Source organism: Lissotriton helveticus, chromosome 12 (genome assembly GCF_964261635.1).
Source record: "Lissotriton helveticus chromosome 12, aLisHel1.1, whole genome shotgun sequence".
Taxonomy (NCBI): Eukaryota; Metazoa; Chordata; class Amphibia; order Caudata; family Salamandridae; genus Lissotriton; species Lissotriton helveticus.
The window spans coordinates 74666283-74694141 of NC_136073.1; the positions used below are offsets into that span (position 1 = coordinate 74666283).

The 27859-nt window shown below is 44.3% G+C and overlaps 1 long non-coding RNA gene across 1 annotated transcript; it reads right to left on the reverse strand.

Annotated features, from left to right (window-relative positions):
- Positions 1-16918: 16918 nt before the first annotated feature.
- Positions 16919-27366, reverse strand: LOC144798335 (uncharacterized). The gene is made up of 3 exons (XR_013603506.1): positions 27221-27366; positions 23165-23261; positions 16919-17179 (listed from the first exon to the last, which is right to left on the reverse strand). It is a non-coding gene; the product is annotated as an uncharacterized LOC144798335 (long non-coding RNA).
- Positions 27367-27859: the final 493 nt, after the last annotated feature.

Sequence of the window (27859 nt, forward strand, 5' to 3'; positions counted from 1 at the left end):
GGCAACTTTGTCATTCGGATCATCAAAATGTAGATTCAGATCCCCTAAGATCAAGAAATTCGAAGACAAAGCCGCTGCGGCTAAGGTAGTGTCTAATAAGGATCCTATAAACTGTCTTGTGCAGCCCGGCGGGCGATAAATGAGGAGTCCTGAAAGAGACTTATTAGATGTTATTTAAATGCTGAACCGGACACTTTCTGAATCTGATATATTACAATCTTCGATTCTGCAGGTAAGTTTATCTTTGTAGACTATAGCCAGTCTATAGCCAGTTCACCTCCTTTCCCTTGTTGTCTATGTTGGCACTGAATAAAAAATCCATCCGGGAGGGCGGCAGCGATATCGAACTCAGAAGTTGACGATAGCAACGTTTCAGTAAGAAACAATACATCGAGATCACCTTCTTGAAGCATAAGGTTGATCTCGATGGCATGCTTCGGTAGAGACCTGCAATTCAAAAGCGCCATGCTGAGATCACTATGGACCTGCCTACCCATATCCCTAGCTAAGGTGAGGTTAGTACACAACTTACACCTCCTGTATAGGTGATCAAAACTCCCAAACTGGCAACATAATGAATCTCCCTTATCTTGATGGTCCATAAGATCTCTCCTAGTGTATACAATCCGCGATTTAGTGGCCACCGGCATAATGACTGGCCCTAGGCCCGGATGTATGACGTTACAACGCATACTTTTACCACGCCTACCATTACCACGCATTTTTTACAACGCAGGTTCCATTACAACGCATACCATTACAACGCATGTATTTACAACGCAGGTACCTTTACAACGCATACCATTACAACGTAAATATTGGTAAGTATATAATATTTTTTTTAATGTAATTTAATTAAAATTAATATAATGTAATTTAAATTTAATTATATTTAATTTTTACCCTGTATCCCTTTACCCAAAAACCCAAAACTGACCCTGAACCCTAAAAATACCCCTTTACCCAAAAACCCAAAACTGACCCTAAACCCTAAAAATACCCCTTTACCCAAAAACCCAAAACTGACCCTGAACCCTAAAAATACCCCTTTACCCAAAAACCCAAAACTGACCCTGAACCCTAAAAATACCCCTGTACCCCAAAAACCCAAAACTAACCCTAAACCCTAAAAATACCCCTTTACCCAAAAACTGAAAACTGACCCTGAACCCTAAAAATACCCCTTTACCCAAAAACTGAAAACTGACCCTGAACCCTAAAAATACCCCTTTACCCAAAAACTGAAAACTGACCCTGAACCCTAAAAATACCCCTTTACCCAAAAACTGAAAACTGACCCTGAACCCTAAAAATACCCCTTTACCCAAAAACTGAAAACTGACCTTGAACCCTAAAAATACCCCTTTACCCAAAAACTGAAAACTGACCCTGAACCCTAAAAATACCCCTTTACCCAAAAACTGAAAACTGACCCTGAACCCTAAAAATACCCCTTTACCCAAAAACCCAAACTTATAATATTTTTAATAAAATGATATACTTACCAATACTTACGTTGTAATGGTATGCGTTGTAAAGGTACCTGCGTTGTAAATACATGCTTTGTAATGGTATGCATTGTAATGGATCCTGCGTTGTAAAAAACGGTGGTAATGGTAGGTCGTTGTAAAAGTTGCGTTGTAAAGGTTGTATACCCCTAGGCCCGGTCTGTCCCGGACGGGCCCAGACGGGATTGCCTCTGGCGCACCAACGGCGCGCCCGCTGCGCCCGCCCGCTGCACGGACGGGAAATCACATTCATTTTATAGCGCTCGGGACGCCACTCGCCCGACCACTAGTGCGCTAACCCTGCCTTTCGCCCCAAGATGGCGGCCGAAGTCGTTACCCCCGGGGAAGCTGCCTGTGACCTAGTAGAGCCCTAAATCGGCCCTCGGTTTGCACAAACAGGGGAATAAAGAATGCCCCAAGAATCAGAGAGTACTAGTAGGTACAATTTAAAATATAATGAACTCGCCAAAAAAATGAGTGATTTTTAAAATCCCCACAGCCTCTTGGCCTGGGAGAACAGTACAGTGCAGTGAAGTTAAGAATAGGTAAAAAATGGGTCCTAACTCCCGGCTTTTCGCCTCAGGAGCTCTGTGTTCTAAGCAGGATGCGCTGTCACCTTGCTTCCTTTATAGCGCTCGGGCCGCCACTCGCCCGACCACTAGTGCGCTAACCCTGCCTTTCGCCCCAAGATGGCGGCCGAAGTCGTCACCCCCAGGGAAGCTGCCTGTGACCTAGTAGAGCCCTAAATCGGCCCTCGGTTTGCACAAACAGGGGAATAAAGAATGCCCAAAGAATCAGAGAGTACTAGTAGGTACAATTTAAAATATAATGAACTCGCCGAAAAAATGAGTGATTTTTAAAATCCCCACAGCCTCTTGGCCTGGGAGAACAGTACAGTGCAGTGAAGTTAAGAATAGGTAAAAAATGGGTCCTAACTCCCGGCTTTTCGCCTCAGGAGCTCTGTGTTCTAAGCAGGATGCGCTGTCACCTTGCTTCCTTTATAGCGCTCGGGCCGCCACTCGCCCGACCACTAGTGCGCTAACCCTGCCTTTCGCCCCAAGATGGCGGCCGAAGTCGTCACCCCCGGGGAAGCTGGTGGCAGACCTAGTAGAGCCCTAAATCGGCCCTCGGTTTGCACAAACAGGGGAATAAAGAATGCCCAAAGAATCAGAGAGTACTAGTAGGTACAATTTAAAATATAATGAACTCGCCGAAAAAATGAGTGATTTTTAAAATCCCCACAGCCTCTTGGCCTGGGAGAACAGTACAGTGCAGTGAAGTTAAGAATAGGTAAAAAATGGGTCCTAACTCCCGGCTTTTCGCCTCAGGAGCTCTGTGTTCTAAGCAGGATGCGCTGTCACCTGTACTCCCCTGTGAAGAGCTGCACTGCCCGGACTTGGTGTGGCCTCAAGAACTGCCGCTGCGGGCTATGACCCACGAAGCGCTAGATTGACTTCCACTCACTGCGTTGAGTCTGGTTGTGAGGCGCTGCCTGGTGGGGTGCTGTGATTGCCCCGGGTGGCCCTGGGTGCCGGGAGAGGGCCGCCGGTGTTCGAGGAGGGCAGTGCTAGGCCCAGAAGCCATGGACATCCCTGTCACATGACGGGGGCGCTGTCACAAGCCGCGCCCTGCATCACTGCCATTGGACCCCGGCTTGTGGGAGGCCCCCAGAAGAGCGCCGGAGCAGCGCGGGTCTCCCCTGGCCACCCCACTGCACACTGGTGGGCTCGGGAAGGAGTACGAGCCCTCCCCCAGAAGACGCCGAAAACCTCTGCAAGGGGCCAGATAGGCCTGAAGTCCACAAGGTAAAGCCCTGGGGGAGGGCGGAGGGCGCAGGTAGACGCGGGGCCTCCCAGGAGTGAGCAGGAGGCCCCGGAACCGCCCCTCCCCTCGGGAAAAGTTGTTGCTGGGCCCCGTTGGCCCTATTTGGCCCCCTTTGAACGCTGGGCGGGGCCAGGTCCCCATAAACACTGTGAGAGCCCCATTGGACAAAAGGTAACCCCTGCCTGGGGTACTGCTTAGTGCCAGCCAATGTAGCCTTATGCATGGGGTAGTTTGAATTAGATGAATTGCTCACTTGGGCTGGATGTCTTAATTGTCCCAGTCTTAAGAACTGGTTTACCTGTATGAAGGGAACGTTCATTACTGATAATGAGATGTTCAAAGAAAGGCCTACACCTGCTTAGGGAAATGGTTACCCCTGCTGAAAGAAAGGTTAACCAACGGCCTTAGTGCTATAATGAAAGGGTTGCTCAACTTAATGAGATGTTGCCTGGTCTTCAATGAACTGTTTTTCTTCTCCTGCATAGTGAAAAGTTATATGTTTCTACTTAATGCAGTGTTCCCTAAGTACGTTTGACTACTCCAGGAAATGCTATGGCAGAGTAGCGTAGCGTTTATTCTTTTTAGGCAAAGGTTATGGAGACATGCTATGTTGGTTTTGCATATGGACATGTTTACCTCTGATTGAGGAAAGGTTTTACCTTCAATGACCTGTTCTACTCCTATTCAAGGAAGTAATTTATCCTCCTGCCTAATGCCAGGTTTCCTGAAATGCCTACATCTATATAATGAAATGTGTCTGCTGGATAATGAAATGTTTATTCATGCTTGACGGAGATAATGCAGTGTCCAGACCTGCATCAGGAAATGGGGGATTTGCCTGATCCTTTATAGAAAGCTCATTCCTGTTCAAGGAGATGTTTCTATTTACATAAGGAAAGGTTTTATATGCGAAAGCCAAGCCTTTTATGCTCATGCTTACCTGTTGAAATGTTTTACCCTGCATAGGGGTCTGTTACTGTTTTCCATAGAGCTGGCCTGATCCTTGACAAAATGTTCTAACTTCTGCCTAAGGAACTGTTTATTTTTTATCTGAAGAGAGGCTACCCTGGTTAAAGGAAATGTTTACTCCTACCTGATTAAATGTTCTATCTGGCCTACAGAAATGTATTATACCTAATGAAATGTGTAGCCCTAATCTAGGAAAGGCTTATTCCTACTGGGAGTGATTCCTAAAGTAGTTATTCCTGATTAAGGAGATGGTTATACCTGCAGAAGGGGTTGTTTATTCTTAATGAAATGTTTTTCTCCCAGTTGGTGCGGTATTTACGGGAAGCCTACAGTTATTTATTTACATGTTTTCTGCTGTAAAACGCTCACCCTTGCTTGGTGAGAAGTGGGTAAAATGCCTGCAGAACCAATGAGATCCAATGTCATTTGGTTGTCTCCTTAATGTATTTCTTACAGGTGCTGACAAGAAGCAAGGCTATGGTCAGGCCTGTGGTTATCTATACTTAATATTATCTAATATTCAATATTCATTTGATATTTAATATTTATTCCTCTGAGTATTTATTACAAGGTGTTGAAACATATGTATTCTGAAGGAAAACTAATAAGTAATTGATACTGTAATTTTTGATTACCCTGACTCTGCTCTATATAAAAGTTATCTAATTTTTATACAAACTAACTGGAGTGGCGTCACTCATTGCGTGCCCATTTTTACTGTCTCAGTGGTTGTGTGCGCTGTGTGGTCGCATTACACATAAGCTTTCGGATGCCTACCCGCTCGTGCCATGCTACCCTCGGGGAACTGGTGACCCCAGTTCCAACATATTGGTGTCGAGCGGTGGGATCCAGGACCTGTGACCATGCAGCACCCTCCAGTGGGACAGGGTGAACAGCAATTAGGCTACTCACCTATTGTGTGTGCAAGCCTAGGTAATTGACCCCTCCACTGTCTAGCCCTGTAGAGTGTATCAAGACCTGTTTGACCTAATCCTGTCACCCACGTCCTGGTATCTTTTCCCAGATTTATCTGAGTCCCCACCTGGCATAATGGAGTTTTGTCAGGGGATGGTGGTGCCTGTTGGGCGGAGAACCGGGAAGAAGGAACTCCGTACCGCTTTGAGGGCATGGATAGGAGCCCACCCAGAGGTGAGAGGGGATGGGGAACAGGAGGGGCAGGTCACACCCAGGGAGGCGGGCACACCAGAAGACCCAGGCCTACTCAACATTGTTGTGTCTGACAATGTGCTACCGGGAAGATGTTCTGGGCAGGGAGTACAGTATCTGGGGGGTGTGCGTCGTCGAAGATTCTAGAGCATGAGAGGGAGAGTGAGAGCCTTGCAAAGGAAGAAAGGAAGCTGGCGCACAGGCTTCAGCTAAAAGAGTTAGAGCTGGAAGCCTTGGAATCTTGAGTGCCAGGTACTCCTATTGGTGGCAGCGTACCCGAGGTTCGGGGTTCAGACCAGTCACAGGGTGTAGAACCTGGACTGGGGTTTCAGGTTCAGGAGTTGCCTGACCTGGAGGGTGGGGTACCGGTAACTAAGGACCCTACCGGTGTGACTCCCAGGGGTACCACTCTGGGTAGGAGGGTGCGGAACCCTGGGAGCAGGTGCAGAGGGAAGAAGGACTCTCCTCTGGCACCGGACCAGCCACAAGGTGCAGATCCCGGTTTGGGTGGCCAGGTTCAAGGGTTGCCTGACCTGGCGGGAGGGACCTCTGTAATCAGAGTCCCCCCGGTTGTGACTCTCATGGGTACTACTCCAGTTGGGAGGGTGCGGAAATCTGAGAGGGGGTGCAGGGAGAGGGAGGACTCGCCCCTGTCACCAGTTCAACCTAAGGGTTTAGACTCTAGGTTGAGTAGGAGAGTGGTCCAAAGGTACCACGGGCCTGGGGCTACTGCCCCCCACTCTGAGAGAAAGCAAGGGCCAGAGGCTTCAGGATTGTCTAGAGGTCAGTCCTGGCCGCATCCCACTAGGGAACAACAGTGGGGTGGTTTGATTAGTGAAGAACTGGCGGATGACATTGAAGTAACGGGCCTGCGTCCACCTTTTTCCGCCCCAAGCAGGGAAGCCCATCAAGGTGATGATCGGTCTACCCTGGCTTTTGGCTGGGGGGAAGACGTGTAGGACTTGGCCCTTTCCCCAGAACTTTTTCGCTTTTTATTCCCTTAATTTAGTATGTCCCCCATTGTAATAAAAGGGTATAGGCCTTGTGTAGTGGAGATGCCCTGTGTAATGTTAAACTAATGTTAAGGTGCAGGTGCCCTCTTCCCCTAACATGGCTGCCCCTGACCCCTGCTACTGCAGCGTGGTCCTTTCAGGCGCATTCTAGTGGCCAGGAGCTGCTGGAACCCTCAAACAATGTATCAATACTAGCCTGCCAGTCTGCCCATAGCCAGAATGGTGGAACCTCCTAGAACCTCCTGGAACCTTCTGGAACAGGTGAGGTGGCACCAACTGCCACTGCCAACTGTCAACTGGCACTACATAAGGAAAGGGAGGGAAACTTTCCTGTCAGACTGAGGGAGCACAGACCTGGGGGAGAACCTACGCAGGAGTTTTAGGCAGTGGGGCCTAGTCAGGGAGCTATGATACTGGGAGTGACAGGGCTTAGGTGCTGCCTTCCAAGTGTTGAGGTATCCTGAGCTAGCCCATTGACCTGGCCCGGCGGGAGGGGAACCCTGGGACCACTTGACGGGAACTGGCTGAGGAGATTGGATATCAGCCATCAACTCCACCCCCCCCCCTTCAAGGATTCCAGAGACTGCTATTTACAAGGGCGCAAGAAACATGAAGCGCCGAGAAGAAACCAAATCACCACAGTACTATTGAGGAAGCAACCCGGTATTGGCGCTGTATCGCTCCCTGCGCTCCCTGATGCCACCTGGGACCCCTTTTTGCTGGTATTGCCACTGTCGTGTGGCCTGTCCTGTTGGTCCTGCTGATCTGCCTTCACCTTAAATAAACTACTGGTGTAGCGCTATTAAAGAAACTGCCTAAGCGCTGCATTGCCCTTCAAGCGCTTATCTACTGAGCCCCTGTGAGAAGCGCTGAGGTTCTGAAGACTGATATGCCCTAAGAAGCGCTGTGAGTCTGCTGTCTGCTCCCAAGCGCTCCATCTACCCAGCACTGAGGTGCTGGAGGAGGTTGCTGCCTAAGACGCCCTGTGAGCCTGCTGGCTGCTCCCAAGCGCTGCATCTACCCGGCGCCATGTGGGCGCCTGGGAGCGCTGCATCCTAGAAGCGCTATATCCTGTGGTGTCCTTCAGAGCACTGTACTCCCCTGTGAAGAGCTGCACTGCCCGGACTTGCTGTGGCCTCAAGAACTGGCGCTGCGCGCTATGACCCACGAAGCGCTAGATTGACTTCCACTCACTGCGGTTGAGTCTGGTTGTGAGGCGCTGCCTGGTGGGGTGCTGTGATTGCCCCGGGCGGCCCTCGGTGCTGGGAGAGGGCCGCCGGTGTTCGAGGAGGGCCGCGCTAGGCCCAGAAGCCATGGACATCCCTGTCACGTGACGGGGGCGCTGTCACAAGCCGCGCCCCGCATCACTGCCATTGGCTCCCGGCTTGTGGGAGGCCCCCAGAAGAGCGCCGGAGCAGCGCGGGTCTCCCCTGGCCAGCCCACCGCACACTGGAAGGCTCGGGAAGGAGTACGAGCCCTCCCCCAGAAGACGCCGAAAACCTCCGCAAGGGGCCAGATAGGCCCAAAGTCCACAAGGTAAAGCCCTGGGGGAGGGCGGAGGGCGCAGGTAGACGCGGGGCCTCCCAGGAGTGAGCAGGAGGCCCCGAAACCGCCCCTCCCCTCGGGGAAAGTTGTTGCTGGGCCCCGTTGGCCCTATTTGGCCCCCTTTGAATGCTGGACGGGGCCAGGGCCCCTAAACACTGTGAGAGCCCCATTGGACAAAAGTTAACCCCTGCCTGGGGTACTGCTAAGTACCAGTCAATGTAGCCTTATGCATGGGGTAGTTGAATTAGATGAATTGCTCACTTGGGCTGGATGTCTTAATTGTCCCAGTCTTAAGATCTGGTTTACCTGTATGAAGGGAATGTTCATTACTGATAATGAGATTTTCAAAGAAAGGCCTACACCTGCTTAGGGAAATGGTTACCCCTGCTGAAAGAAAGGTTAACCAACGGCCTTAGTGCTATAATGAAAGGGTTGCTCAACTTAATGAGATGTTGCCTGGTCTTCAATGAACTGTTTTTCCTCTCCTGCATACTGAAAAGTTATATGTTTCTACTTAATGCAGTGTTCCCTAAGTACGTTTGACTACTCCAAGAAATGCTATGGCGGAGTAGCGTAGCGTTTATTCTTTTTAAGCAAAGGTTATGGAGACATGCTATGTTGGTTTTGCATATGGACATGTTTACCTCTGATTGAGGAAAGGTTTTACCTTCAATGACCTGTTCTACTCCTATTCAGGGAAGTAATTTCTCCTCCTGCCTAATGCCAGGTTTCCTGAAATGCCTACATCTATATAATGAAATGTGTCTGCTGGATAATGAAATGTTTATTCATGCTTGACGGAGATAATGCCGTGTCCAGACCTGCATCAGGAAATGGGGGATTTGCCTGATCCTTTATAGAAAGCTCATTCCTGTTCAAGGAGATGTTTCTATTTACATAAGGAAAGGTTTTATATGCGAAAGCCAAGTCTTTTATGCTCATGCTTACCTGTTGAAATGTTTAACCCTGCATAGGGGTCTGTTACTGTTTTCCATAGAGCTGGCCTGATCCTTGACAAAATGTTCTAACTTCTGCCTAAGGAACTGTTTATTTTTTATCTGAAGAGAGGCTACCCTGGTTAAAGGAAATGTTTACTCCTACCTGATGAAATGTTCTATCTGGCCTACAGAAATGTATTATAACTAATGAAATGTGTAGCCCTAATCTAGGAAAGGCTTATTCCTACTGGGAGTGATTCCTAAAGTGGTTATTCCTGATTAAGGAGATGGTTATACCTGCATAAAGGGTTGTTTATTCTTAATGAAATGTTTTTCTCCCACTTAGTGCTGTATTTACGGGAAGCCTACCGTTATTTATTTACATGTTTTCTGCTGTAAAACGCTCACCCTTGCTTGGTGAGAAGTGGGTAAAATGCCTGCAGAACCAATGAGACGCAATGTCATTTGGTTGTCTCCTTAATGTATTTCCTACAGGTGCTGACAAGAAGCAAGGCTACGGTGTGGTTATCTATACTTAATATTATCTAATATTCAATATTTATCTGATATTTAATATTTATTCCTCTGAGTTTTTATTACAAGGTGTTGAAACATATGTATTCTGAAGGAAAACTAATAAGTAATTGATAACTGTAATATTTGATTACCCTGACTCTGCTCTATATAAAAGTTATCTCATTTTTATACAAACTAACTGGAGTGGCGTCACTCATTGCGTGCCCATTTTTACTGTCTCAGTGGTTGTGTGTGCTGTGTGGTCGCTTTACACATAAGCTTTCGGATGCCTACCCGCTCGTGCCATGCTACCCTCGGGGAACTGGTGACCCCAGTTCCAACACTGCCCCTTTGCGACCGGTATTTTTGCATTTGGGATGATTCATCCCGAATGCAAAAATCACAATTTAAGGAATCTCTAAATTGCGATTACTTAAATTCCGATGGCATTTAAGGAATCCCAAATTGAGATTCCTTAAATGCAATGCATTAACCCTGAAACTCTAATCCTGGATCCTACAATAAACTTGAAAAAAGGCGTGTTCATTATTGATTTTATTCTCTTTACAAACAGAATGGCCAGATGGAGAACTACACTAAGCAACTCTCTAAAAATTCAGGAATCTAAGAATATTCCCTATGGAACTAAACTAGTCATTGCGCCATCTAGATATCTACGAGCAACATTGAACATTACATGTTACAAAAATGGCACTATGCTCATTCAAGCTGCCAACAAAGATCTAGAACGCTTAGAGGAGCGTTTCTCGACACTAAAAAACCAGGTTAACAGTAGTTCCATCCCGAGAAAACACAATCCACAAATGACCACTAAAGCCACGGTCAGCCAGGGGAACCTACCGGACACAGGAGAAACTGACAGAGAGAGCGCTTCACAACAGTCTAGTCAAGGTAGGTCGGATGGCCATATTAATACCAATGATGAACCTCCACCTTTATACCATGAAGCCACTAATGCGCAGCCTAGCGTAAGTGATAGAGTAAGTAATCGAGCTAACACAAACGACAGGAGAGAACCCCTAATATCACCCCAAGTAATGAACTTATCAAGGAGAGAACCCCTAATATCTCCCCAAGTAATCAACTTATCAAATGACACTGAAAAGGAAACTACAAGGACACTAATACCTCAACAGTCAACTACTACCAAGCCACTAAAAGACATGTCACATAACGAGGAGCCCAAACAAGTATGTCAAGAAGCCAGCAAGGCTAAAAGTAGAGACACCAACAAAAAACGCCTAATTGTCACCTCACCCTCCGACTCTCCTCCTGAGGATTGCTCTCTTCCTAACACTAACACCATTTTTAACCCTAAAAGCAGAGGTTTCAATGGGAAGGGAAGATCGTCAACTGATACTGACAGAGAAAGGGACACACAGGGACACACCATTGGGAGATGCGGACCAGGCTCTAAGCTGGCTAACACAATCATAGAAACTGCAGAGATAATCAAAGCTGGCCATCTCACAGGAACATCCAAACAACAACCCACGTGCACGCATCATAGTTCAGAAGAGGGAAAATCTAGACCAGGACACAATAACGGAGACTCCACAATCCTCAGTTCGCAAACTAGCAAAACATACAAAGCTATGCTAGCCGCGATTAAAGATATGAAAAACCTGCTGTGCCTATCAGAAAAATGGCTTGCTAAAATGGAGATCCTACAGGCTACCTCGAGGGAAACACTAGCTAAACATAGGTCCACCCCCATGGCGACATCTAACAGAACTTACCGCACTCGCTCTCAACTCAACTACCTGACAAATAATGAACTGTTATCCATTCTCGCGTCATATGAACCCACTCCCACGGCCCTCAATAAGACAGGAGAAAATAACATCCAAACAATCGAAACAATCAGAACGAATGGAGGCAGAACTTCCCAATCCAAAGACAGAGGGCCCAACACCAACAACCTTAAGAACGTGACATTAATGCCTGAAAAAGCAGTCTTGGCTAGGATAAAGGAGCACAAACACATAAGATGTATACTACTCAACTGTCGCTCAGCGAATAAACACGCGGCTGACATAGCAGACATCATTCTAAACCAGGAAACAGATGTTAACATATTAACTGAAACATGGCTATCGGACTTATCCTCGCCAAATCTAGACTTGTTAGTCCCACCGAACTACCAGATTATGAGACAGGACAGAACTGGAGGAAGGGGTGGAGGTATTGCCTGCATTCACAGATCAAACATCTCCATCACAAAAATTCATGCTGAACCGTTAGAATCTTGTGAATATATGGGCATGTCACTTAGATCCGATGACAACCAAAATTATAAATTTCACGCTCTTTACCACCCCCCAGGCACAAAGACCAAATTCATAGAAGAACTAATAGATATCATTACCACCAACTCCAACCTACAATCGAACAATATCTTCTTAGGAGACTTTAATATCCATTGGGAAGATCAGGCAGATAGTCAAACTAACATCCTTAAAACATTCTTGGTAGAACAATCGCTAGTCCAAGGATGTAGTCTCCCCACCCACTCTAAAGGATCCACCTTAGATTGGATTCTAGCTAGAGAGAAAGCGATAGAGAACATTGTAATCACACCATGCGACTGGTCTGATCACCATATTATTACATTCGAAATTCCCTTCAAGAAAACCAAAGTGTCCTCACAAGACACTAAAACAAAAAAATGGATGAGAGACACACGAGGAACCAATATGGAAATGATAGCCACACGCTGTTCATTAGATTTACAAGTACCCAAAAACATGGTTGACGTAAATGACCTCACACTGCACTATAACAAGACAATGTCTAATATTCTCGAGGACATAGCACCTCTAAAACTGAAAAGGGTCACTGACAAAATCAAAAATCCATGGTTCAACGATGCCCTTAATGAAGAAAGAAGATCAATGAGACTAAAAGAACGCAAGTGGCGACAACATCCTTCCTCACCCCACTTAACCCTTCTAAGACAATCGAGGAAGACTTACAATAAAAGCATTATTAAATCAAAAAAAGACTTTATCAAGAAAGAGCTGGACAGTGCGGTTAATAGACCCAAGAAACTTTTTGATCTCCTGAAAGAACAATCCAACAAATCTGCTAAAGTAGCACCAGCCATCAACTATAATAGCCTAAATAGTGAGGATTTTTCGACCTTCTTTACAGATAAAGCTAACTCGTTGGAAAAGGAGTTAAAAAAGCAGCAGAAGACTCTGAAAATACGTCGGATTCAAAGGACGAAGAATTGACTCAACAAGAAGGAAAGAAACCGAAAAACAATGCCAGATGGTCAGATTTTAAAGTGGTCAACGAACTAGACATCTCAAAGATCATGTCGTCCACTAAACCCAACAACCACTATAATGATCCATTACCTGCAAAATGCTGGCCCTCTCTAAACCATCTTCTAATCCCATTGTGGACAAAGATCATAAATGCCTCACTATCGCACGGTCTAATCCCTGCATGCCTTAAAACAGGACAAGTCATCCCTTTACTGAAAAACCCCTCAGAGAACCTCTCTGTGCCAAACAACTTCAGACCTGTAACTAACATCCCAATGTTAGCCAAAGTCCTGGAAAAATGTGTACAACAAAAATTGAGTCGACACATTTCCGAGTTCAACCTACTAAATGTTTGCCAGTCGGGTTTCCGTCCTAACCACAGCACAGAAACTGCAATCCTACACATCGTAGATGACGCACTGCTGGCTCTTGACCACAATGAAACCTGCCTGCTAATCTTGCTAGACCTGTAATCTGCATTCGACACGGTGAACCACGAAAAAATTAAAGACCGGATGAAGAACAGAATGGGCCTTGAAGGTACAGTCCTTAACTGGTTCAGCTCCTTTCTTAAGAACAGATCACAAAAATTCATGGTCAACCAAACCCTCTCTGGCCCAACAAACAATACAATAGGAGTTCCACAGGGATCAATGCTTTCACCTGCGTTATTTAATCTTTACGTGGAACCACTAACTGAAATACTACAAAAAGCAAACATAGATTTCCACATGTATGCAAATGACACCCAACTGTACATCAAGGTGGCATCCACAGAAGAAATTAAGACAATGAACCATGCACTATCAAGAACCATCCAATGGCTAACCAAGAATCACCTGAAACTAAACCCACAGAAAACCGAATTCTTACTGATAACACCTCATAAAAGCAATCTAAACTTAACAGAATGGACCAAACTTATCACAGCTCTAAACTGTACTCCTAATATTGTGGATTCCACCAAGTCACTGGGAATTACCCTAGATAAAAACCTGAATATGTTAGCATATATTAATACAATGGCAAAAAACGCCAGGTTCCACTTGAGCTTCTTGCGAAAACTTAAACCTTTCCTGAGCAAAACAGATCTTAAAACAGCAGTACAAGTGCTGGTCATATCAAGGATAGAATATGGGTGCACTACCCTAGCTGGTCTCCCCAAGATCGCAACTGCCCCATTGAAAGCTAGTCTTAATGCAGCCACAAGACTGATAGCGGGTTCAAAAAAATTCAACCACATCTCTCCTCACCTGAAAATGCTAAACTGGCTGCCATTAGAAGCAAGAATTCAATTCAAATTGGCATGTATCACGCACAATGCAATTCACCACAAAACTCCAGGTTACCTGGCCCAGAAACTTACGCCATCAGGAGGTAACAGACATTCCAGGAGCAAATCAGACTTTCTTTTGAAACCGGCTCGATTTTGCAAGAAAAAGACGTATGACCGAGCATTCTCAGGAGCAGCACCGAGAATTTGGAATGCACTCCCACCAAACATCAGAAGAATTACATCCATTGCAACCTTCAAAAAGGAAGTAAAATCATTCTATATGGGCAAATTTCTTCCATAAGAACCATAGGGGAGGCCTGCTATCCTAAACTGCCCAAAGTTATTACTGAATGTATATATGTCTATATGATATACCGAAATGTAAAGCATTATGACGGATGAATCATTATATTAAAAAGCTATGTCACTCCACACTGGATCATGAACAAAGATGCTCGTGTAATTTAACTGTGCCTGACAACTGTATTATTGAATGTATATATGTCTATATGCTAAACTGAAGTATGAAACATAAACGACTGATGAAACTCTACTGTAAAGCGCTCTGACACCCTACACTGGGTCATGTTGGCGCTATAGAAAATACTAAATAAATAAATTCAAGTAAAAAAAAAATAGCGATTTCGCTAATAGGGGGCGCAAATTACCATGAAGTTGAACTTCATGGTAATTTGCAAAAACTTTGAAAAATGCACTTTTGTGCATTTTTCAGTTTCATGTTGTGCACACACATGCCCTAAGGGCTTGTGTGTGTGCAACATATGTGCACAGATCAGTTTCAGGGGTGCAACAGGGTGTCATTTTGACACCCTTGCACCCTTGAAATTGCATGAGCAATTTGCGAGTACCTACTGGTACTCGCAAATTGCTCATGCAATCTCCAATTAATTCCTATGGGCCTGGAGCCCCATAGGAATGAATGGGACGGTTTTCCTTAATTGCGACTCGCAATTTGCGAGTCGCAATTAAGGAATGTGTAGGAATTGCTATTTTTATAGCGATTTCTACATGCATAGGCTTTTGCGATTCCTTAATAATCGCAATTAAGGAATCGCAAAAGCCTATGTTGATGCATGTGCCAGTTAGTTGCCAACACAACCATTTCGTTGCCAACCTTGTGGGTATTCTTTAGTCTAGGACTGCAACTGAAGCAAAAAGTTTTAGCTGGGAGTCTTCACAAGTCAAAGCAGTCTTCTATTTTGGGCCTCCACCAGTGAGCCCCCTAAGCGGTATCAGGCCCCCAGGGAATCCTCAAAGATTAGATGGGGTACTTTAAGCTCTTCTTGTCCCCCGCTATCCACCTGCCCATTGACAGGATCTTCAGCCCCCTAGAAAAAGAGCTAACTTAGTACCGCCCTACAGGTATGTAACATTTGGGGTTCGAATCCATACTCTGCTTTCATTATATCTGTTGCACCATTTTGGCTTGCCGCCTCCAAGTTTGATCCCAGGTAGTATATGAAGATTCCACGTATTCCTAAGAGCTATATCACCAAAGGGCCACTCCTGTCACTATCTGTGCTTTAGCGATGCAAGATTGTTAGCGCAATCCTTTTAACAACAGTCAATGCATCAATGATACTTCCTTGGATAACCAGCTTCCCATTAACCTAGCCTGCTCACTTCTGTCCCTCACAAACTAACCAGCGAATACTATCTGGCTGTGTTCTCCCATGCATTGACAACCGTACGCGTCACAGTGTCCCTTTCTCAAAACAGACATCGTTTTTCATTAGCCACATGTGTCTATGGTGGACTGAGAGGGAGCACATGACTTGCATTTAAGGGGGTGGCGTGGAGGGTGAATTATTGCAAGATATGTAAACTTGCTGGCAGTGTAAAGAAAAATTAAATGCAACATATCACTTTGCACCTTTAAATCCTCTTCTTTGATGTCTGCTGCTTTAGGGAAGGAGGTGGCAATGCAGAACCCCTAAATAACAGTGATAAAGTGAGACTGGGTAATCAATCAATCAATGATTTATAAAGTGCTGCAAATAACCCGTAAGGATCTCAAGGTGATGGAATGAAATTTCCCTCCCTCCCAGGAAATGGTTTTGATTGCTTATTAGAATGGAAAGTTCCAGTAAGCTGACATACTAACGGTAAGGAAGTAATCCTACGCCTATACAGTACTTTGAAGGAGAATTGCAGTGTTTTATTTATTCACACATCTTTCATCATGCAAGCCGCAAATGTCATCATCTTTACTGTCATTTTGCCTCTGCCAGGAGAGACGTGTCTACAGCTTGATGATGTTGTGAGATGCCTGCCTAAAGCTGCCAGGAGTGGAATGGTGCAGACCCATCATGTAGTGGGACATTTGAGAGTACTGAATGCAGCATAAGAGATTTGGGGGGTGCAGGGTACCTAGAGGACATGCAGCAGGCGAGTAAACAGAACAGGCATGGGGGTAGGAGAGTTTATAATGACAAACTGGAATGTCTGCCTTTCACCGAGAGCTGGTGTAAGTTATTTGAGCTATGTAGAAGGGGTTTACTTCTTACATCTGCTTTTTCAACCTTCTGTCAAAATAGTCTTTGGGAAATCTTGTGTAAAAGGTATTGAGATAGTTCAGTTCTGCGTTGATGGGAGAGCCGAACCCTGCTCTGGGTGTTTGGGGGCAATGGATTTGAGAAAGAGGTTCAGCTGTAGCCTGGTATTGAAGTCACTCTCTCAAAGTTTCTGTGGATTTACATGTCAAAAGTAATTGCGATTCTCCTATTACCATGACCAGAGTATCTGGATTTTATTAAAGACACTGAGGCTAAAATTATGCATTATTCTTTTAATGCAACTTCAAGCACAGCTATTTAAAGTTACATCTTAAAGCAAAGCTCTAGAACGTACAAGTGTAACGTTGGCAACAGCAACACACAGATCTGCCTCTTTTAAATGCAATGAGAGCAAAAGGGGTAAAGTTCTTCCAAAGGCAAATGCAATGAGAGCAAAAAGGTAAAGTTCTTCCAAAGGCAACGAACCCTAAAAGATGGCATCATGAAGGGAAAGGCATCTCCTAGAAACAGTGAGGGATTCCAAGCAGAAGAAATCGAGCTGTCGAAAGTTGCTTGCAGCGAATCGTGATGAGGAGCCAATCAAGTTGAATTATCTGAAAAAGGACAAAATATTAGGAATTGTACCTAACGCCCTATGCAAAGGGGAAAGGAGAATCAGTGGTAAACGATAATACACATATTAAAAAGCAAAATACAGTGAAAAACTGAGTTATGTTCTATTCTAATCAAAACATTATACTTAGAAATTCTTACAGCAAGAGGAGTGCAATAAGTCAGAGAAATGTTAAAATCCACTCCCTGGAGGGAGGGTTGGGATAATGTTAGCCTCTGTGTCTTTAATGAAATCCAGATTCTCTGGTCATGGTAATAGGGGAATCGCGAATTTCATTACAAGACCAGAGCGGACATTGTGCATGTTGGTAGTCTTGTAAAACTACATCAGACATGTGTTCGACAGATTTATAGTAATGTTTTGCAGAGGTATAGGAACTTGACCAATCTGCTGCTTTGAGAATGTCATCCAACGTAACTCCTTTCCAAAAGGACCTGCTAGCCATAGCCCCTTTTAAAGAGTGTGCCTGGAATCTATGGAGATCAATGCCTGCCAAATGCATAGCCAGTTTAACCCATCTAGCTATGGAAGAAGAAGAAACATGTTTGAAGGGCTTAACAAAGGATATAAGGAGTTGGTTAATGCCAGTGGTGCGATGAAGGTCCATTCTTGAATCATATTCCTTCATGCAATCCACCACACATAATTTTTTACAACCGTCAAACCTAGAATAAAAAATCATATCGGACGTCATTTTAGTTCTCTTGATGATTTCAAATCTGACGCTAAAGGCGTCATAAGATCTGTTGGATATTTCCAGTGCTTTAACGTTCGAGACTCTACGGCAAGATATTAGACATAGAAGAGAAGCTAGTTTGATGGAGAGTCTTTTATTATCTAATAAGTTCTTATTCGGCCAGTTACAAAGTAGGTCAAGTAACAATTTAACGTCCCAAAGTGTGTTGTATCTAGGTTTAGGAGGTCTTTTAAGCCTGATGCTCTTCATGATTCTGCAAATTATAGGTTTTTTCACAATAGTTCTATCATTTAAAAGGGAGTGACCCGCACTGATCTATAACAGTTTATTGACCTATAGGAAAGACCTCTTTTGAATTGTTCAACAAGAAAATTAGCTACATGCACAATAGGAGCCTCCACGGAATCCAGGTTCTTTTCCAGGCACCAATGAACCCATCTTTTCCAGATGCCTAATTTCTATAGTGTGTACCGGGTGCCCAAGATTCTTGGAAAAGAGAGGACGCCTGTGCTGAAAGCCCATAGATTTCATTGACTCGCCTGATACTTTCCAGGCAAGAAGGTTCACAGTCCCATTCAGAAGAAGCAGATGATCCAAAGCGTCTGTGTGTCTTAGGAGGCCTGGGGAAGCTGGGAGCAGAAAGGGTATTTCGTAAGCTAATTCCAAGGTCATTGGGAACCAGGCTTGGGATGGCCAAATGGGAGTTATTAGGACTATTGAAGATTGTTCTGTCCTCAACTTCTAAAGGATGGGCTGGATCATTGCAAAGGGGGAAAGCATATTCCTGAATTATATTCCAATGTTGGAGGAAGGCGTTCACTGCCAGAGCACCCGGGTCTGGCATCCAGCTGAAGTAACTGGGAAGTTAAGACGTGAGTCTTCTTGCGAAGAGGTCTACTTCTAGGGGACCCCAAAGATAGTCTAAAGCCTTGAATACGTTTCTGTTTAATTTCCAATTGGTATGATCTACAAGGAACCTTGAATTCCAATCCGCACAAACATTCTTTAGTCCCGGAAGGTATTCCGCTCTTAATGAAATTTGGTGTTCCAAGCAGAACATCCGCAGCTTTTTGGCTAGGTTGGAGAGGTCTTGTGACCTCGTGCCACCTGGATGATTTATGTAGGCAACGGCTGACATGTTTGTTCATCTTGAGGACGACTGACCTCCCTTGAAGAGATTGTTTGAAACTCGTTAGGGCATAAAGCCCGGCAGTTAACTTCAGAAACGTTATGTAACGCAAACTCTCCGAATAGGACCATAAACCTCCTGTGTTCAGATTCTGGAAACAAGCACCCCAGCCATGAAGGCTGGCATCTGAATCCAGCACGTAATCCGGGGAAGTCCCAAAAATGGCTTTGCCGTTCCATGCATCCAAATTTTCTAACCACCAAGTCAGTTCTATCTTGGTTTCTGTATCTAGGTGAATTTTGACTCTGTATCAAAGGCCATAACAGAGGGCCCTACCCTTCAGTCTTTGAAGGGCTCGATAATGTAGAGGGCCCAGGAAGATAGCCTGGATAGATGATGAAAGGAGGCTCAGAAGTCTGGCTAGTTCCCTTAAGGTTACAAGATCTAGTTTCAGAACATGACATCTCTTTCCAAATCTTGGATATCTTCTTTGTGGGAAGTAAGAGCATAGACTTCACGGTGTCTACCGTGAAGCCCAAGAACTCTAGAGACCTCGAGGGAGTCATGATGGATTTCTCCCTGTTTATAATAAAACCTGTACTCTCTATTAAATCCACAGTAGTGTTCAAGTCTTTCAGAATTTGAGAATGGTCTTGAGATATGATAAGTATATAGTCTAAATAGATTATGAGGTAGACACCCCTTTCTCTCAGGACCATGGTAATGGCCTTCATTACTTTGGTGAAGCACCAAGGGGCCGAAGATAGGCCGAAGGGAAGAGCTTGGAACTGATAAAGGTGGTCGTTCCATGCAAATCGAAGGAAGGATTGTGACTCCTCTGCCATTGGAATCGTGCAGTAGGCATCTATTAAGTCTAGTTTCACTAGCCAGTCTTTTTCTAAAAGCATGTCCCTGAGGAGATGGATACACTCCATCTTGAAGTGGTTGTAGGTGAGATATTTGTTCAATTCTCTTAGGTTTATGACTGGTCTCCACCCTTTGTCCTTTTTCCACTAGGAAAATGCTGCTCAAGAAGTTCTTGCATTCCCAAGGAACTTCTACGATGGTGCCCTTCATTAACATAGAATTTACCTCCTCTGCCACAATAGACTGTTGCTCTAGTGTCAAGTTTAACACTTGGGGAGTTAAAACTTGTATGGGTTGTTCCGTGAAATCTATTCTGAAACCCTGAACAGTTGTTAAAACCCAAGGATCGTGTGTAATTTGTTTCCAAATGTGTAGGAAGTGTTTTAGGCAATCCCCTACTCTCTGTGTTATAGAGGAAGGATGAGGAGGAAGGGTACTTACTTGAGGTGTTGGAGGGGTTGGTGCCTCTAGCTCTGAAACCTCTTGAGCGGGAGGATCAACCACGTTCAGGGTAGAATGAAGGGTTAGGCTGGATTGGACGACCGAAACGTCTTTGCCTTGAGAAGGGTCTCTGGAAGAAGCGGCCAGCAGAACGACTCCTTCTGCCCGCCTGGCAATAACACTTGGGTTGAAGACTCAGCGCATGTTGGCATGCGCTTTATCCATTGAAGTGACTCTCAAAGTTTCTGTGGATTTACATGTCAAAGGTAATCAAGTGGCTGAAGAATATTAGTGTAATGAGCCGACTTTCTTTTTTTTAGCTTGTGCCCAAGAAACGCAGGAGCTTAATTTTTTGTCCACGGTTCACTATACATTCCTTCAGAAGTCTCAGTTCTTTCACTACACTTGAAAAATATATTGTGTCCCATTAAATGGAGAGCAGAACTAGGTTTCGTGGGAATATATGACAACAAAGAACCCCATGTTTGTTAGATCTTCTCAAAGTATCAGTTCAGCAAATAGTTAAAGCCATAACCATCCCATAGGGCATCAAGATAGACACTACACTCCAACACTTCTTAGTGAATACTAGGTAGGCCGCCAGTAGTCAATGAGTCATTTTGCTGGAGTGCATTGAAAACAGGATCTTCTCCGCCAATCCCATCAAATGACGCCAGCACTTTTTCCTTACTTTTCATTGGGGGGTCTAAATCTGCAGGGGTGGGGTCCTGGAGAAACATGGAGTATAAAAGGAGGGACTCACGTAGTGTCGGGTTGGATACAGGAAAAGAAACGTTGGGTTCTTGATAGTGCTGCCTCTTTCAGGGAGGAACCATCCCCCAGGGAGCATGCTGAACTTACTGAAGGCCAGGGGTAAGAGTCAGGCTTCGAGAACTGTAGTCCATTACGCTTAAGTGTGTCCAAGTTAAAAAAAAGGGGAACAGACAAGGACCCACAAAGCCTAAGTGTGTTGTTTCAACTGCACACACACCGACTGGCCAATGAGCCTGAGATGTATGAGTTAATTTCATAGAGTATCATGCAGAAACCACCTTTAACATAAGCAGCTTTTGTGTTTGCCTGGTCTAGGGCCATTTCCTGGGTGGATGTTTTGTTGGTTCAATGTGGATTTGGCATTGCATCGTAATTGCGTTTATATATGCTTACGAACCCGGACATGGCACTCAATAACTTTTATGGTTATTAGCATGCTACTCTGGACCCATGGTTTGTGGTTAACGCAGTGATTTGTTGGTTAACTGACTGAAGCTTCTGTTCTAAAATGAAACCTTCCATGCATTACCCCAGTATATTTGAGATGGGGCCAAAGGAAGTTAGACTTGAGTGCTATCTGGAGGGAAGGTTTTTAGTTCACGTGAAACATTGGTTTGAGGGGATACTCAAGGTAGAGGATGATTGTTAGTACAGAGTAGGCAAGTGATTACCAGTATTTGAAGAAATTAGGTTATGGGTCTAGAGGTGGGCAGTACACACAAGTAGATCTAGAAAATAAACCATAGCCCATGCAATTTTGTGTAGGGGTTGAATACGGACATGCAATTTGAGGAGCAGAATGAGGAGGTAAGGGAATGCAGGGGATCCTAGGTATTTTTTAGAATCTTGCTGTATATTGCTTTTTTTTTTAGAAGATAGCGCATCAGAGTCTCCATGATAGGTTGGGAATAGCCAGTTCTTAACCAATCTTCTTAAATCCAGATTGTTGTTAGTGGCTCTTATTTTTTATGGGAGTCAATCCATCAGTCAATCAATCGGGATTGGTGTAGAGCTGCTAATCACCTGTGAGGGTCTCCAGGTGCTGGAGTCAATTCCATTGTTTGGTAGCCTGTATAGAGAAACTAGTCCTTCCCACTGTTTTCTTTTTAGAAGGTGGAATACTTGGTTTTGGTGCCAATCCTAAATCTAAATTCCTGCACTGGGAATATTTGATGCTGTTCGTCTGGAGGATTGCTGACCTTTTTTACCATTTATCGCCTAGTGGGTGATACATATTTGTTTGAATGAAGACCTTCTAGTAACTGGTAACTAGTGGAGAGCCTTCAGTGCAGCGAAGATATCTGAGCAGGTAGAAGTGATATCGTCACTCGGTTCTGAATTCTCTAGGGCCATACCATGGTTTAGAGGCAAATTCCAAGGAATCATGTTTGCATAATACACTTTTAAGAGGATGGGTGATGTTGAAAACATGACAGAGTGTCTTCATTGTGTAGAAAGAGGACTTGAGTATTTTTTCCACTTGGGCATTTATATAGAGCCCAGAATTTATGGTGATTCCAAGAACTCATACTTATTTTGATATTTTTGTCTATAAATTTCAGCTGCTGAGCACCAAGCACACTCCTTAGCACCATAGCACTAGGGCGTATGGGTAAGTCTAGCATAGGTTTTGTACAGGAAGGGTATCCTCATTGTTCAAAATACTATGCTTATACAAGTGAAAAAGCTTATCCTACTTTGTATGTGTGCTGCACCGTGCAGTACGCATGCAAAGTCAGAAAAGCACAGAGAAATTAAACATTTCTCTGTTTAACGCCTGTTTTTCAGTGATGTTAATGTTTGGTGCTAAACCCTTTCTACTGATGTTTGAGAATAGGTTTTAACGTCAAAAGCATGTGTGGTAGCACAGTCACGCCCATGTACTGCCCTCTTGATGCAAAGTAATGAAAAAACAGATGTCTGACACTCTCTGACTCACTCACATTCGATATACACAATGCATACAGTACTGATCCAGGTCGACTTTGACAGGCCCCACCCTTTAATGTACCACCAAGGTTGAAATATAGCATTAAAAGATTATTTATGTAACAGACCTGGTGCTATGTGAAACTGTACTTCCAGTAGCTGAAGGTTTTGACTCTGGGTCCTGTACACCCTACTGTACTTTGAGTTTTGTATTTACGTATGATGCTGAATAAAATGATTTTTGACAAAAAAAGATTATTTAATTTCTTTAAACAACACATGATATCACAAAGCACTTTTGATAATTGATAACACATAAAAAGGAAATATACATTTCATATGTAACATACAAAATACAATAAAACACTATACATACTAATATTAAAAACCTGACAAAGTATACACAAGGAGAAACATAAGGAGAAAAAATATGAACGGGGACCCTATTTTGCACAGTTCTAACCAAGCTGTTGCGTAAGCTGATCCAACACTTTACATCAAGTTTATTTCCTAGTAAGTATTCAAATCTATTCCTTCCCAAGATGTCTTGTGGTTGGATTCAGGAGTGCTCAGCGTGGACGCGTTTCGGTGGTAAGTCACTTTATTTAAAAAACACCTTCCTCAGGACACAGTAATAAGGGATTTTTTTCTTCCTCCTTGGAGTTCAACAGTGTATATAGTCACTCTTGGTGAAGTGTATCCAGAGCTCTCCCCCGAGACATGGCTAGACTGTGGTTGTATTGGAAAAAAACACACGCTACAGACCATTACTTATTATTTATTGTGGCTGTCGAACCGCCACGGAACCACTGCTACCACCACGGATCAAGGATCCAGTAGAGGTCTGGCAGCAGTCCGAGGTCAAAATATGCTGGCGGTGCCGAAGAGGCACCGCCAAGCATTTATTGAGTTGCTTCTTCACAGCCCTTTTCATGGCGGTCGCACCTCCATGAAAAGGGTGGGGGTGAGGCAATAAAGGGGCACTACAGAGACCCCTCTTGCCCCTGTGCACGGGGTGCATGCAGGAGGGCACATATTGTGTCCCCCTGTAGTTTTGCACCCCCAGTTCCTGCACGGACAGGAATGCACACCATTGTACATTCCTTCCCGTGCAGGAACGTGCACTGGCAGTCCCACGGTGGCGCTGTTTAAGGCTTTCAATGAGCCTTTAAACAGCAGCACCTTGGGACTGCCACGCTGCTTGCCTGCCAGACCACACAATTACTTGTAATCTAGCAGGCTGCAGCTACTCTTGGAGGTGCAGGGCCGCAGCGGTGGTGTGCCGCCCACTCAGTCAAAAGTCACAATCAGGCTCTTAGACCCTTCATTGGGTTCATAAGGTATAGAGTTCAAGAACATCAGAGTGAACTGAGGGGTAAATTATTTAAACTTGTCATAATAAAACCTGATCTACATCTTTATAAAAATAGCTTTTTGGAGAAGTACGGCAAATACCCCTATTCAACTTGATCAAACTCCTTTCTTGCAGCAAGGCTTAGAATCAGAAGATGCATTTTCATATACCTTAAGGGCAAAAACATGGAAAACATTTCTAAAAACAAATGGGACCGTCTGAAGAGGTGATTTCGAGACTCACCTAAAGGTAGTCAGTGCCCCAAATAGTATCCCCCTTATGCAGATGCAAACCTTGCAGCGGACTTGCTCCAGGCAATCCGCTGTACTTGTGAAGTCGACTTCTGCGGTCAGTGGGATGCTGGGTTTAGGGTGCTTAGGGAGCTGGCCTAGTTCTTTTTGGGTCCCGACACTAAAATGGCCCTGCAAGAAGTCGAGGTGGAATGATGGCCTAAGGAGGAGCTCAGCACTGTCTGGCAAAGAAGGTAGGGCTCTATTTTAATGTGGGCATGACCACAGCATAAGGGGTGGGTTCATTTCCTACAGGAAAACTCCCTTCAGAGGAAGGTCTAGTCTTTGAAATGTCAGGTCATGTATCAAAACACTAGGCGTTTGAACAACTGGAATATAAAGCGAGATTGGGAGATAGTGCAGGGGAACTATGCAAGGAGATGGGACACTGGTTTCACACCACCATTTCTCTTCGTCAGACAAGTGGGGTATGGGCCCTTAATAGAAGAGGCACAGAGATGAGTAAGAGGAACTAGGGAACAGTTGGGACAAATCTCTCAGGACCATTACTTCTCTTCCCAGAGCCAAATGACTACCTCACAGCCCCTTAAAAAGATATTTCACCATGGTTTCATGGTTGAGGAAACAGTAAGTTGTACTGGATTTTCCTGGAGTGAAAATGTTATTCAAATATTTATGTAACTTCATAGAGCTCACTAATAGATTGAAGCCAAATTGCAAAAGAACTATCTTTGAGATATGAAGTAATGGTTAATATTTCAGGTGTGGGAGCCAAAGTAACGTGGGACGGTTCAAGGGTGGTCCCGCTATGAGTAGAGTAAGGAAAATTGGGTAATTTTCCCAGTGTTTCCTGATAAAATGAATGGGAAGGAAAGAGTTGAAGGATAAAGCAGCATGTGTGTATTAGATGGAGGGCGAATGGGGGAGTTGGAGGTTTGAGGTAGACTACGTCAGTTGGTGCTGGAGGCTAAATCGGTTGGTGTTTTGTTGACACTCTTGCTTATCAATGGAACAGTGTCCCCAGAAGTTTTAATTATATTGGACACGTGCTTTGTGCATACTTTTGAACTAGAATCGATTATGTATAGAATAGACATGCAAAATCTTAATTATTCCAGTGTAATTTGTGTAATTTTAGTGATGTTCTGTAACAAAATTTATTTGGAATTACACTATTATGCAACATTGCGTATTGCGACACCAGTACGGGGAGAAATTGTAACAGGAGATGTACCATGTATGTCACTTTTTGAGTGCAAACAGCAGTGTTTTGAACGCGAATGGCATTTCAGGTTGATTTTTATACCTGAGCTTAGCACGGGATGCATTTTGCTTAATTACACATAATTTTGTTTAGTTTTGCACTAATTTTGCATAATTGCTCTACAGCAAATTACGTGAGTTTTGCACACAGCTGGTAAAGGATGAACGAAGTTGGCAGACTATGTCACAGAAGGCACAAACAACAAAAGGGACGAAACCTGTAGGGGAATCTCAAAAACTCTGCAACACTGTTCCAGGGGAAAATGGGAAGGAAAAACCACTAGATTTTAAAAAGAACCCTCACCCACCAACCTAGTTGGTGGCATGCTTCATCTTTGGGTTCCCACCTGGGCTACCAAATGTAACCCAGGTGTGCTTTGACGCCTGATTACAGAGGAACAGGTGGTTTATTTATGAAAGGGATGTGAGAATAAAAATGCCTCTAGGATCCTCTGCTGAAAATGAGTTACTTTATTAATTAGGTCCTAGGGCAAGATTAAAAACAAGGGTGGATACTGCTAAAACTGATTCGGTCTTTAATATCCATAAATTGGTCTACATGTTTCAGCCTTACAAAGCAATTATGAAGGCTTTCTTCAGGACCAAATGGTGCAATGGGGCCACCATAAACTAGGGGGCCTTGTGAAGTATCAGCACACACACTAAGCTGTACTGTGAATGCGAGGGTACCGTGCTTACTGTTCACACCAACATTTTGGAATCTGAAAAAACAAATTAGAGCCTGAAAATGTCCACAACAATCTGTTATAGTGGGTACTAGTCCACTGGTTAAATGGACCTCCGTAACTTTGTTTAATCATGCCCATATTTCCATTTCCAAGTGCAGAGAATGGCCGCCCGACCATTCTGAATAGATTCCCCAAGATTGGCTTTAAGGCAAGTGTGTGTCATCCAGATTTGTGCACAAATCAGTGCTGTGCTAGTGACAACGGAGTGAAGTAAAGAAAAAACATATGCACAAAGTCATACTAAAGATAAAAAGTCAAGCCACCTCAGGCCATGAAAGTAGGGGGACTCAATGCGTTCCAAAAACACACAATAGTGTTTTGGAGCAGCACATAACAAAACAAACACACTGATGGCAGACAAAACAGTCATAAACATGATCTTACTTCTACGTAGCTAATATGCAATCGCATCGATCCCGGCGGGGGCGGACACCTGTAGTCACACACTAGAGAAATTAAGATGAACAGCGTCTAAAAATAGCGGTAACCTCAAGCAGAGGAGGGCCACTGAGTTTAACAGTTATTCACTTACATTGTCAAGATGCTCCGTCCATTGTAGATACTTACTGCGGTCCGCCACCTGGCGATGCACAGAACAGTCAACTTTATTAATCTTGAGGGGTTGATGCTGCATTTCAAGTTTCTGCTTTTTGAAACAGATCATAATGGAGGCTTATATGCTAAAACTAAAACATTTTCTGGTGAGGAAGTGCAAGCTCATGCTAAGGTGGCGCGAACATTCTCTACGGTTGCCACCAGTGGCTGCTGCCGCATACAAAAAGTGGTGAGGCGGGCAGAGGGGTGCCCGGGGTGTTGAAATAGAAGACGGAGAATGTAGGTTTCAAGGAGAGGCTTTATTCCAGATGGAGAACAGCTTAACAACCACTAGAGGGAGACCAGGCAGGCACGACCAATCTCCAGCTCACCCACGTCGCTATCCCCAGAATCCCCATAACATTCTCCAAGACATGTAATAATTCTACAAAGGACCTAATCTAGAATACCACACACCTCCCCTCTTTTAAAAAAATAAATAAATAAATAACTTTTAAAAAAATGCAACAAATCTAAAAACGAACAAAATCTTTTAACTTAATTGGAGAATGCTTAACATGTGAACTTCTTCTAGTAACATCAATTTCTTGTTCAATATTAGATGAATAATCAGATACAATTTCAACCACATTTTCATGTACTTCCTTGTTA